We start from the raw sequence: 12,660 nt of genomic DNA on the forward strand, positions 1-12,660 counted from the left end.
GTACTGTATGCAAAGTATGCTTTAAGAACACCTCATAATATATATATATATATATATATATATATATATATATATATATATATATATATAATTAATCAACCATATTTTTTCAATATTATACTATTTAGCATTGTTCATTTATTTTATAATATCTTTTTTTTGTATGCGTTCTGATGTATTCTTATATTGCACAGATGTCTGTGGGTATACTGCACTCTGTTCTGCCTGTTAACATTCGGCAAGTACCGTTTAGGCAGAGAGTTCTTTCACCCAGATTCAAATGAGATCCACTTGGAGTTAAATATGGTCAGGGCTATGTTCATATTCCGTGCTCTTTTTTAAACTGGAACTTGAGATCGGATTTGAATCAGGCTAACTATGTTCATTCAGTTTTGGTGATTAAGATAACTCAACTTGCTTACTTCTAGGGTGACCGCAGTAGGGGTCACTGAAGAAAAAAGTCACTAAAAGAGAACAATGGATAAAGGAAAGAATCTTTATAAAACAAAAGTGATACATTTACCTCTCCATCAAATACAATATTCTTAGTATAGACATAGAATACATTTGTGACATCACATGCTTAAGTTTGCACCAGGACGCATCCAGGGGAACACAACGAGTCACGGAGGCTAGGGTCACCGCCGTGGCTTATAACATCAAGTTCCACTTTTGATAAAAATTTAAAAATAAAATATTTTTTTTTTAAAAAGTATAAGAAATCTAAAAAAATATTTTTGGGATATTTAAATTAAGAAAAATTCTTACTGTGCAGGGCCTCTGCCATAGCCATCCTGAACGATAGGAGTACAATGGTGTTACATGTATGTATTAAATAGGACTTACACAGGAATCCTTCATCAGTGAGCCCTAGTGAAAAGTATCGCAGGCCATAGCCGGTGATAGTCTTCATTGGTCAGGGGGCTTTGATGGATAGGGATCACCTGAATAATATTAAATGCACCCCACTGAAAGTGTAGGATGTACCCTGATTACCAGACTACCCATTAATTTCAAGTCCTTTTGCCAGGAAAACAATGCTCATCGAACTAACACAAAATAGGCAATAGTACCCTGAAAGCACCTTCTTCACCCCTATCTTTCTTTAAAAAAATTGTGTCTTAAAAAAATAATTTTTTTATATGGGTGCATAGATAGGCACAATCATGCACCTAACCACACTCATAAAGGAAAGTAGAACTCACCTCTAATTTATGTGACCTGTATACAAGTGATACTGAACACTGCTGGGGTTATCGCCTACAGCATGCAAAGAAAAATGTGCCCCGTTACCGGAAAAATGGGTGTTTATAACCATTTGATATATCAGCACCTATATCTTTGTAACTATTGTACTGACCAGGGCCATCTTAACAACATTATGGGCCCCCGGGCAAAGCAGTGCACCGGAGCCCCTATATATATATATATATATATATATATATATATATAGATATATAGATATATAGATATATAGATATATAGAGAGAGATAGATGTACTTGCTCAGTGACCCTTGAAGGTTTTTTTTGCAGGTTTTTTCTTTTGCAGGATTATTTATTCTAATTAAGAGCCCTGTCTACGGGGCCCCCATGCACCTGCCCATCGTGCCCAATGGAAAAGATGGCCCTGGTACTGACAGTATAAGCTACTTTAGTTATTATCACAGTAAGTACTATAATTTAATCCTGATGTCTACCCTCTATTTGTCCATGTATTCTTTATTATTTTTATTCATGAAGAAAAATAAAACAGACATTGCTTGACCTTTGTTTTGACAACATTGAATGACCTTTGATTTGAAAGAGGAAAAAGTTTATTTTACAGCCAGCTTTTCCCAATAAATATACTCCAAGTTAATTAGCAATACTATTGCAATACTCCAGATCCTCCAACATGACCAACATTGCTCTGCTCCCAAACATCCCACATAATTTACTATTGTAGTTAATTGTATTGAAATAATTATATGATGTCTTAAATACACCCTTCACACTAGGGTAGTGCAAAATATGTAAGTGGAAATATTGAGAGAAGAAAATTTTGAAATGATCATGGTAGAGGGTCTGGACATTAAACAGTAGAGTTATTCAAGCTGGAAACAATAAAACATGGTGATAGTGTAATTATTATTTTCTGGATGATCGAAGCCATGATTACCTCACTCAAACTGAAGTGACACAGACAATCTCTATTTCCAATGGGTGCCTCCTGCCTCCAAGGCCATTTACAATCCACTTCTGCCTCACAGCACTGAAGTCATGAGTTCGATTCCCGACCATGGCCTCATCTGTGTGAAGTTTGCATGTTCTCCCCGTGTTTTCATGGGTTCCCTCCGGGTGCTCCAGTGTCCTCCATAATCCAAAAACATAGTTGTAGAACTATAGAAACAAATTATATCAAGAATGGGCGCTAATGCTGAATCCTAAATGCTGCCTAAGGTATACAAAAGAAGTAACCAGCTTCTTGACAAAATCAAATATAATACATAATACAAGTGGTGTGAAGGATTTGGCCTATCTAGACACTCCATAAAGGGACACAGACCCCAGGTTTTTTTTTACATGCTTTACCTGTTTGTAATATACTGCTCTTTGTTTCCTCCAATGTTTTGTGTTACAGTGATTCACCATATGACACTGGCATTCATTTATTTGTGACCCAATCAGCGCTATAAGGTATACTGTCTATGTGTTATAGTTGTAGAACTGTCTGAGTTCAAATCAATAAAAAGAAGCTGGAGAGCTGTGAGAACATGTCTTTACTATGTGATATATATATTGAGAACTGAAAATGGCTGCCAGCAATTTCCTGTCAGCAAGTACTTCCTGGTTGGCAAGTGGATGGCAGTGATGTCACTTCCATCAAACACATATAGCATACATCTACATCCTCCTTTTTTGTAGAACAAAGTAAGAATCAATAGGTGTGTGGGTGCAAGACTGTGTGACAGGTGTTGGATGTGGGAACAGTTTGCAAGTGAAAATACACAATAACTGGTAATGCCGAAAGTTATATAACAAAGTCCTGGAATTTAGTATTAGGCCTGGAGATTCTACCAGACCTTGTGATGAAGAAGGGAGGTAGTGATGTGCCCTGTTGAACAGGGCTCACTATTGGTCAGGGGTATAGGACTGTCCTGCATTGCAATTGATGCTTCTTCAGAGGACCCATTGTGCACATTGATAGGTGTTCTGACACCCTCAGGTGGTGTTCCATGGGGTGGAGGTGCTGACTCACACACCCCTAGGAGATGACGCCTGTTGCGATCATACAAAGCACCGTCGGATTGCACTACATAGCTGTTGGGTCTGTTGGAGGATCTTTGCACAATCCCAACTCTGTCAAACCTGACTAAGGTCTGGATGCAGACGGTCTGCCCCTTAGACAACGGTCTCAACTGATGAGAGGTTTTGTTGTGATTGACTTTGAGCCATAACCTGGACTCCTCCAGAGCACTCTGCACGTTCGTCTCAATGGTTAGTGTAAGCTTGGCTTTGGTGGTAGGAATGATAGTGTGAGTGTGTATGGACAGAAGGCATTGAGAAGGAAAAGGGAGCTCATCCCTTGGAGTATTTCTCAAATTAAGGAGCGCCATGAATAAGTCTGAACCATCTCTGTAGCATTTGTAAAAAAGGTGCTTTGCAGAACGTACTGCCTGTTTCTGCTAGTCCATTGGATTGTGTATAGTGAGGACTGCTAATGACATGTGAGATGTCCCATTCATTGGTGAAGGACTGGAACTCACCACTCATGAACTGCATGGCGCTGTCAGTGAGCAGCTTGCGTGGTATACCATGGGTAGAGAAGTGTCTTTTCATTTTGTTAATGACTGTGGCACTTGTCAGTTTAGAAAGATAGTCTATTTCGAACCAACCGAATATGAGTCCACTAACACAAGGTGCTCATATCCCCTTCATACAAATAGATTTGCAGCAACGGTAGACCAAGGCAGGTGAGGTACCTCATGGAGAGTGAATGGTTCTTTGTCATGATGGGGCCGTAGAGCATTGCAGGGGGCACAAGCAGAGACTACCCACTCAATGTCAGCAGCCATAGAGAGCCAATACAATGCATCCTTAGCCCGTCACAAGATGGCCTTCGACCCGTGGTGCCCCTGATGGGCCTGCTGAGCATAAAATCCTTGAAGAGGCGCCTCTACAATGTTTAGTCTACAATGTAGAGGCATCGCTTCCTTAAATGACCACCTTAATAGCGAGAATGTGTAGGTCGCACTTTACCTTGACGTGATTTGCAGGCGCCGGGATGTTCATTTGCTGGAATTCTTTGTAACAGTGATTTCAAGCAGTCGTCCTCACCTCCAAGTAGGACAGATGAAAATTGCACTTCTCCTAACGGTCAAACTACTGTCGGATATACTAGAGTCGCTAATTGGTACCCAACGTCATTTCCACGCTTGTACATCACATCGAGATGGAACCTTTGGAGTTGGGCATGAACCATTGAATATGTGCTGAAGCAGTGTGCATAGGTTTGCGGAGAATAGTGATCATATATTGGTGATCTGTTTCAACCACCACTGGACGTCTATAGATGAACTCAGGGAATGTTTGATAGGCAAAGACAAGGGCAAGCAGTTCCTTTTCAATCTGAGCATATTGTAACTCGGTGTCTGTAAGGGCTCTGGATGCAAAACTGATGGGTTTATTGTGCTGCAAACAGACAGCACCAAGACCATGCTGGGAAGCATCAGCAAATATGACCACAGGAACATGTACATCAAAGAACTGGAGCACTGGGCTAGAAGTGATCATAACCTTGAGGAAAGCAATAGCATCAACATGACAGTCCAACCAACACCATTCAATGTCATTGTGTAAAAGCAGGCAGAGCGGAGTTGTTACTTCATTATAGTAAGGCAGAAATTTTGAAAGGTAATTTGTCATACCTCGTAATTAAAAACCAGATGGGCGCTCATTGACTAAATGAGTGTTTAGATCACTCGGATGTGAAGGTATATTCTAATTCAGGACTCTTGAACTGAAGTCCCCATGTGTAAGCCAATGCTATAATAAACACCAGGTAGGCAATTATAGACTACATGAGTCTAAGAAATTTAGTATATGGCGTTTTATGATCAATGTTTAATTATATATACTTCAAAGCCCAGGTGTTTATTGTATATTATATGTATAATGATCAATGTATAATGGTAATAATTTATAAGGCATTTGTATAACCAATAGCTAATAGATTGGAAATAATTGATACGTATGATGTTTATATAATATCAGCATTAGGTATTGATACATATGTATTGTTTGTTATATTAGAAGAATTAGGAATAGACTCCCACAAATTCAGAGATTTTGAATGGCTCCACGAGGATAACAGACAGATCAAAGGACCAATCTCATTGTAGCCATAAATATAAATAACTCTGACCACCAAGTGCACATACTGCATTCTCTTGAAAAAGTCTGTAATACAGACGAAACGTATTGAGACACGCCCACAGTGACGCAGGGGCGGATCTAGAGAATACTGCTACCCGGGGCGATGTAGGGGGGGGGGGGGGGGATTTAGGCCCCGCCCCCTTTTTTACATCTGAGGCTGCCGGCGGCTGCACACTATGTGCAGGTCCATTCAGCAGTGACAGGCAGGGACAGTGTGCTGCCTGGATGCTCTGATTGTGTTTAAAACACAATCAGAGTGGCCGGGCAGCACGCTGGCCCTGCCTGTCACTGCTGAATGGACCTGCACATAATGTGCAGCCGCCGGCAGCAAGCCCCTGCTAGGGGGGCCGATCACCCCGATCGCCCCCCCCTGGATCCGCCACTGCAGTGACGCATCTACCACACAGGAAACCCGGGAAACCCATGCATTCCACAGTGGAATGTACGGGGCGAACTTCATTCACCACATCCCGTGGGAGTCGACATTTGGGTACCCAGCCACCACCGACAGGACTGCAAACTGCAAGTATCATCTTCTCCTCCTCGATATATGTACCTTGAATATATTGTTACCATTACATTGAGCATCTACAGCATTTAGATACATTCAGGAGTCTATTCATTTTGAATATAAACTACAGCTAAGTTGGACATGAATAGATCAGAGTACACCTATCCTCTTAATAAACCCCAACGGGATTTCCTACGGACATATTTCGAGTATCTGCAAGATTATTCCCAAATTGGGTTTATTCAAATAGTGTGCTGTTTGGACTTGATTTTCATGGGCCGAATATCGGTTTTAATCTGTGAAAGAATCATTTCAGTCTACTGATATTTTATCTCAGCTGTATATTGATTACAACATCCCTGGCAAGTTAATATTGTTTATTATGGTGAAATGTATATCTGTGAATAAATTGTTTTATGTTTGAAAAGTTCACAGCAAATTGGATATAAACGATCTGTATGTTGACCTAATCACTGATCCCCATATACTAAATTTCTTAGACTCATCCAATCTATAATTGCCAACCTGGTTTTTATTATAGCATTGGCTTACACATGGGGACTTCAATTCAAGAGACCAGAATTAGCATATACCTTCACATCCGAGTGGTCTAAACCCTCATTTAGTCAATGAGCGCCCACCTGTTTTTTTATTACTGTTTTGTTTTATAAGGGTGGGGTTCTGGTGTCGGGATTGGTTTTTGGCGGTGCATCTACTGTATGTACTCGGTGCATCGGGCTGCTGGAACGTGCACTCTAGTGTTGTCTGTCATCAGCTTTTGACTTGGACCTGTACCCGGGAGCAAAGTGGTTTTGTTTACCACAGGCACTGCAGCGTTTATTGAAAGCAGGACATTTGTGACGTTCATAGGAATGGCGACAGCTACAATTCACACAGTGGGCTAGATTTACTAAGCTGTGGGTTTGAAAAAGTGGGTATGTTGCCTATAGCAACCAATCAGATTCTAGCTTTCATTTATTTAGTACCTGCTACAAAATGATAGCTAGAATCTGATTGGTTGCTATAGGCAACATACCCACTTTTTCAAACCCGCAGCTTAGTAAATCTAGCCCAGTGTGTTTGTTGTTACTCATGTTGCCGGAGGTCACATCTATTAGGCTCTTTTTTCAACTCGATTGCATATGTGTATAGCAGTGTCAAGTGTCAGTGTCTTCTCCCGCAGGAGATGCGTACGAGTGACATCATCATAAGTTACACACACCATTTTGTCCCTGATAAGATCACTGATAAGTCACCATATTCACGTTTCTTTGCTAATAGTTTCAATCTGGCAGCATATGACTGGATGCATTCAGAGGGGCTCTGCACAGCAGTATTAAATGAATGTCTGTCCATTATGACATTTTTCACTGGTAAGCATCAAATTTTTTTATTAGTGTGTCTGGATCCTTGTGATCCTTCCCCTCTGATTAGACAAATGTGTCAGTTTTATCTACAGCTAATCTGAGCAAGATGTATGCCCCGACCTTTTTTGATTTGTCTGAGAGTCCAGCACAGCAGTATACACGTCATTCCTTCTTGAATTTGAGCCATGCGTCCAGGATGGTGTCATCAAAAACAAGTGGTTCTATGCATCGGAGAGACCTTGTGCCATCGCAGCCAACCTTCTGACTCCATATAGAATTGTCTGAGTTCAAATTAATAAGAAGAGGATGGAAAGCTTTGAAAACATGTCTTTATTGTGTGGTATATACTGAGAACTGAAAATGGCTGCCAGGCATTTCCTGTCAGACAGCACTTTCTGGTTGGCAAGTGGATAGCAGTGATGTCACTTCCATCAAACACATATAACATACATCTACAATACTAGTTGGTTAAGTGACTGCTATCAAATTGTCTCTATTCTGTGTGTGAGTTAGGGAATTTAGACTTTAAGCTCCAATGGGGCAGGGACTGATGCGTTTGAGTTCTCAGTACAGAGTTGCTGAATTAGTGGCGCTATATAATAAATGATAATGATTATGATGATGAATGGTTCTTTCAATTTCTCAAGGTGCACAATAAGGACTCACCTATGTTAATTTTGAGCTTTAAATGTGAGTTATTTAAAGCCTGCTAAACGTGCTTTAAAGCTGGTAACTCAAAATATAATGTAAGAAAATGAACCTGTACACACATTTTTCTGACAAGTGTGCGCTTCACTTCACTTCACTTTACTTTATGTCAATTTCCATGCTGCCTGCAACATTCAGAAGCATTAACACAGTACAGTACAATGGATGTGTAGGTAAATGCTTATTAAGTATGTACTGTAATACACTATGCTGCAGGGAAGCTTTGAGCTGGCTTATTAATTGTGCTTCTAATGCTCTATTAAGGCTCAAAGTTTTGTCTTAACTTTTAACTAGCACTTTCTTTTTTGAAGAAGAAGAATCTGTTGAAAAAATTATTTGAGGGGAAACAAAAAGGATAAAAAAGGATGGGGGAAATTAAATCAAATAACTGAACAATAATAAGTTAGAACACATAGTGCAAGATATACTAAACTGTGGATTTGAAAAAGTGGAGATGTTGCCTATAGCAACCAATCAGATTCTAGTTATGATTTATTTAGTACATTCTGCAAAATGACAGCTAGAAGCTGATTGGTTGCTATAGGAAACATCTCCACTTTTTCAAACCCACAGTTTAGTAAATATACCCCACTGAGTGAAAGTAGCTTCAGTAAAAAAACAGAGTATAAATAAGTTCAAGGGCTCTGGGCATATGCATGTACATAATCAATGGTGGTGGAATAGAGGTGGGGATGCCCCACAGTACTATAGCCAGGGAGACCAGATTAAAGAAAATGTAACTAGGGTGTTACAAATACAAATAATGCAAAATATGTGCTCCATACTATAGACAAGCCAAACTGCTTCACTGATGGAGTACATTGTGCAAGGCTATTTGGCATCTGACTGTATTAAGTATATGCCAAATTAGATGCAGAGTGTGGTTATGGGTATCAGGGAGGGAGCATGAGAGGAGAAATTATGAAAAAGAACAGGCCATCCATATTTTGGTGATATTAAAGGTGAGGCAGCAATTGTTTTCAAGAAGGGGGATATTTTTGGACATTTCCAAAATATGTGGAGCAGGGTGCTTTTCTGGCCTCTGCAATGCCATCAGAGAGGTGATGGGTCATGGAAAATTTCATGGACCCGCGATGGCACTAGGTAGTAGTTAAGAAACACCTTAGTTGCTTTTCCGAGATACACAAAAGAAAAATAGGATGTCCCAACATTCTAATGTGTGTCCATATCTCAGGATCAAATGTTTCTCCCATATCCTGTTCCCAACCTAGCTCACTGAGGTCGTTAATAGAAGCTTTAGCTGTTTACATTATCACACGTTAGCTCAAACAAAATAACTTGAAGAAAGTATTTATACTTTTATTTTATCTCACATAGCTTAGTTTCCCAACATTAAAGCTCATTTTCAAAAGTGCAAAAGTGGAAAGTATTTTTGCTAGAGCAAATGCACCTTGCTGCCCATTAGCACATTCAGGCACCCACATGTCACAAACGCCCTGCCTGTCCCAGATACAGCAATCTGAACAGCTGGCCGTGACATGTGTTACCTTAGTTACTTAACAATGAATACACCTTTTCTGCCACCACAAAGTATTTACTATGGTGTCCTTACGTTCACCAGAACCACATATTAATGTTTCACACTTAAATCACATACACATGTAGCATGATCCTTCCCTGGGCTTCGTAGGTTCATAAAGAATCACAGAGAAATACGCTAGATTAAATATGTTTAGTCTGAAAAATATTTCCAAGGCTTATTTACAAAAATTAATAACAAGACATACAATATGTTGCACAAATAAGTTTCAGAAAATAAAATGGCAAATAAAATCAGAGTTACTACTTACTAGTTAAGACCTGATGTGTGAGGGAACACAGTTGAGAAGGATTAGACATTTCAGTCTTGATAGACTCTCGCAAAGAAATTAACTCTGTACTACTGATACAAGGGATTTTTAAACCATTTCTTGTTGGCTCTTAACCTCTACCTTGGGAATTTTATTTTCACCTAAGTTAGATGGATGCCCAAAATGATACAGGGCTTTCAAAGTAAATTATGGATGTCCTGAGACATTTAAGTCTCACCTCTGCTCCTTCGTTTAGCTTGGCTAAGTCTAACTCCTCTGCATACACAAACTACTAATTATCTGTCTCTGGGTCTGGCTACTTTCACAAGACCATTGACACTTGCCTAGGTCAGATTCAGGTCAGTTAACAAAATACACTTTGAAAGGTTACATAAAATATTCCCATTGTTATACATAAATTCAGCAGAAAATATCAGACATTATGCTATCTATATGCTATATTTCGTCAGACCACATAACAATGTTTAGAACTGCCTCTTAAAAGTCTATGACTACTTTTGTGAAATTATGCATCCAAGTAGAAATGTGCATAGTGGAAACAGTACAACCAGCACTTCAAATTCCTGACTTTCACTACTTTAGAGTCTTTCCTTCATTAATTTTACCTTTTTCATTTTTCTCCCAAAATACTGCTCAGTCTAGCCTGTTTTGTGTTCTAAGTTAATCTATTATGTATTAGTGGAACTAGACATAGAAAACTGATTTATCATAAAAATTTACCAAGAAGGTACAAAAGGTATCACATTCAAAGTACAGGACAACTGCTGGTCATCAGGATCTCCCGAGTACCCATAAAACTTCTTCTTTTATTCCATAAAGGAAAATGCTCCAGTAAGAGCATTGGAAAGTCCGGTGCGTGACATTAACAGTGTTCTAGATCAGTCTCTAACTCTAGGATCATTATGGGATCAAATGGAGAGACCAGAGGGTAAAGGTGCAAGTTGGGATTTTCAGAAATTTTCTTGGACAAGTTCCAAGTCTCCGATGTGTTAAAGGGTGAGGTGATTGAAAATCACCAGTAATGTGTCTAAAAATCATCATGTCCAAAATCGCTACAAATCGCAGTCCTGTTGTTTTGGCACTCTAGCAATACAAATTGTATAAAGTTGCGATTTTGCAAACTCACATGAGTTTGAATTGAAAATCGTCAAAATTAACATGTTGCTTTCTATAGGTGAGATTAGCAAACACTCACTGTTACACTGCTGGTCAATGTTAATATAGCAGGAGTCACAATGCAAGTTTAAGTAATGCATGATTTTTGTTTTAGAGGAGCAAAAATGGTGATGAATTTTCTTACGGGGCCAAATTATTTTAAGATTATATTAGTGTGCCAAACATCTTTAATCATTATATGTATAGGATTTTTAATTTTATTTTATTATATTATAATGGCTTACTCTTTCATTACCAGTGAGGAAATAATTATGTTTTTCTGGTGTGGCAACACTTAATATTTCCAGATGGGGACACCATTTAAAGTACATACTTGTGGCACTACATGCATTTGTGCTCATAGCTCAAACAGCACGATTTTTTTCCTGTTCTCTCTCGGACAAGTTTGTGTTTCATCTCCGGCAAGTTTGACTAAAACATGGGCGGGATAGGTATTTTAAAATCAACACAAATTGCCAGAGATTGAATTTTGAAATGTCAATATTGCAGGTTAACACATATGGTGATTTTGCACAGAAAATCTCTGGTGGTCTCTCGCGGTTTGCAGCGATTTTAAGCCGCTGAAAAATCACAGCTTGAAACATTTACCCCCAAGCGTGACTCATGAGATATCTCACTTTTGGTTCCCAAACTTTTATAAATATTGCTAAAACTGTTTGTGGGCCTTATCTTTCTCTGTACAATTATACCATAGTCTGTTTATTTAACAAATTCCTGCTGATTAAATGTTTAATCTTCACCCAAATTCATTTTTAATTACCTAAATAAGCCCACTTCCATTTTAACTCCATTCCGTGGAGTAAATTACCTAGCACCTCAATAGTATTCTAGGAATAGCCCCTGGTACACATTCTCATGACAAATTGGGCAGAAACAGGAGCTTCCTTTCTGGCTTCTCCTAACTGAATTCTTTTAACAAACAACACGCTTTATCCTTAGTTTTATCCATAGTATCTCCTACACCTCCTATATAAGCACCCAGATGTATTTTCTATCGTTCGGCTTACCCAGCATGCCGAGTCAGTCATAATCCACTTCCATCTTCCAATTCTAAAAGTATAATTCACAGGTGGCTTGTTCAAGTTTTTGTGTAATCATTTTTAGACTCCTTGCTCTATTCCCTTCATTTCCAAGCAGTACTCTTCAGCTCACTCTGAGATCTGTAGCTATAGACCCAGCTTGGGGTCACCTTTGGTAACAACACATAATTTCTACTGACAGTCAAGCTTCCACCATGTCATCATCAAGAGATGATGTTCTTCCCCATGATGAATTTCATGCACAGACTAGCCTTGTTCTCTCATAGAAAAAAATGTTTCTAATATTTGTATCTCAGTTCAACTAGTTGATTGATTTTCTTCAAGCAGTTACACATTTCCAATCCTTACCTTCATTTAGGAATTACATTTTTTGTTTTTATCTCATATTATAATTTTTTTGTAAACCTTCAAACTTTGCATGTCACCAAATATCACAACGTCATTGATGCTTCTTCACTACAGTCCCAAAACATATACTTGTTGATGTATCGCCCTTTAACAAAAGCAATCAAAATTATTATCGTAAATCTTCAAACACCAAACCAAAATAATTTTAATCATTACTTTCAATATTGCCTTTTGGGCTTTCCTTAGACCAAGATAATTTTTT

The 12,660-nt window shown here is 38.9% G+C and overlaps 2 long non-coding RNA genes across 2 annotated transcripts in view; both read left to right on the forward strand.

Annotated features, from left to right (window-relative positions):
• LOC142107304 (uncharacterized) overlaps positions 1-12,660 on the forward strand; it is an 85,218-nt gene that overhangs the window by 45,387 nt on the left and 27,171 nt on the right. The window lies entirely within an intron of this gene.
• LOC142106719 (uncharacterized) lies at positions 1,583-8,098 on the forward strand. Its single transcript, XR_012679760.1, has 3 exons — positions 1,583-1,667; positions 7,209-7,300; positions 7,375-8,098. It is a non-coding gene; the product is annotated as an uncharacterized LOC142106719 (long non-coding RNA).

Source organism: Mixophyes fleayi, chromosome 11 (genome assembly GCF_038048845.1).
Source record: "Mixophyes fleayi isolate aMixFle1 chromosome 11, aMixFle1.hap1, whole genome shotgun sequence".
NCBI lineage: Eukaryota > Metazoa > Chordata > Amphibia > Anura > Limnodynastidae > Mixophyes > Mixophyes fleayi.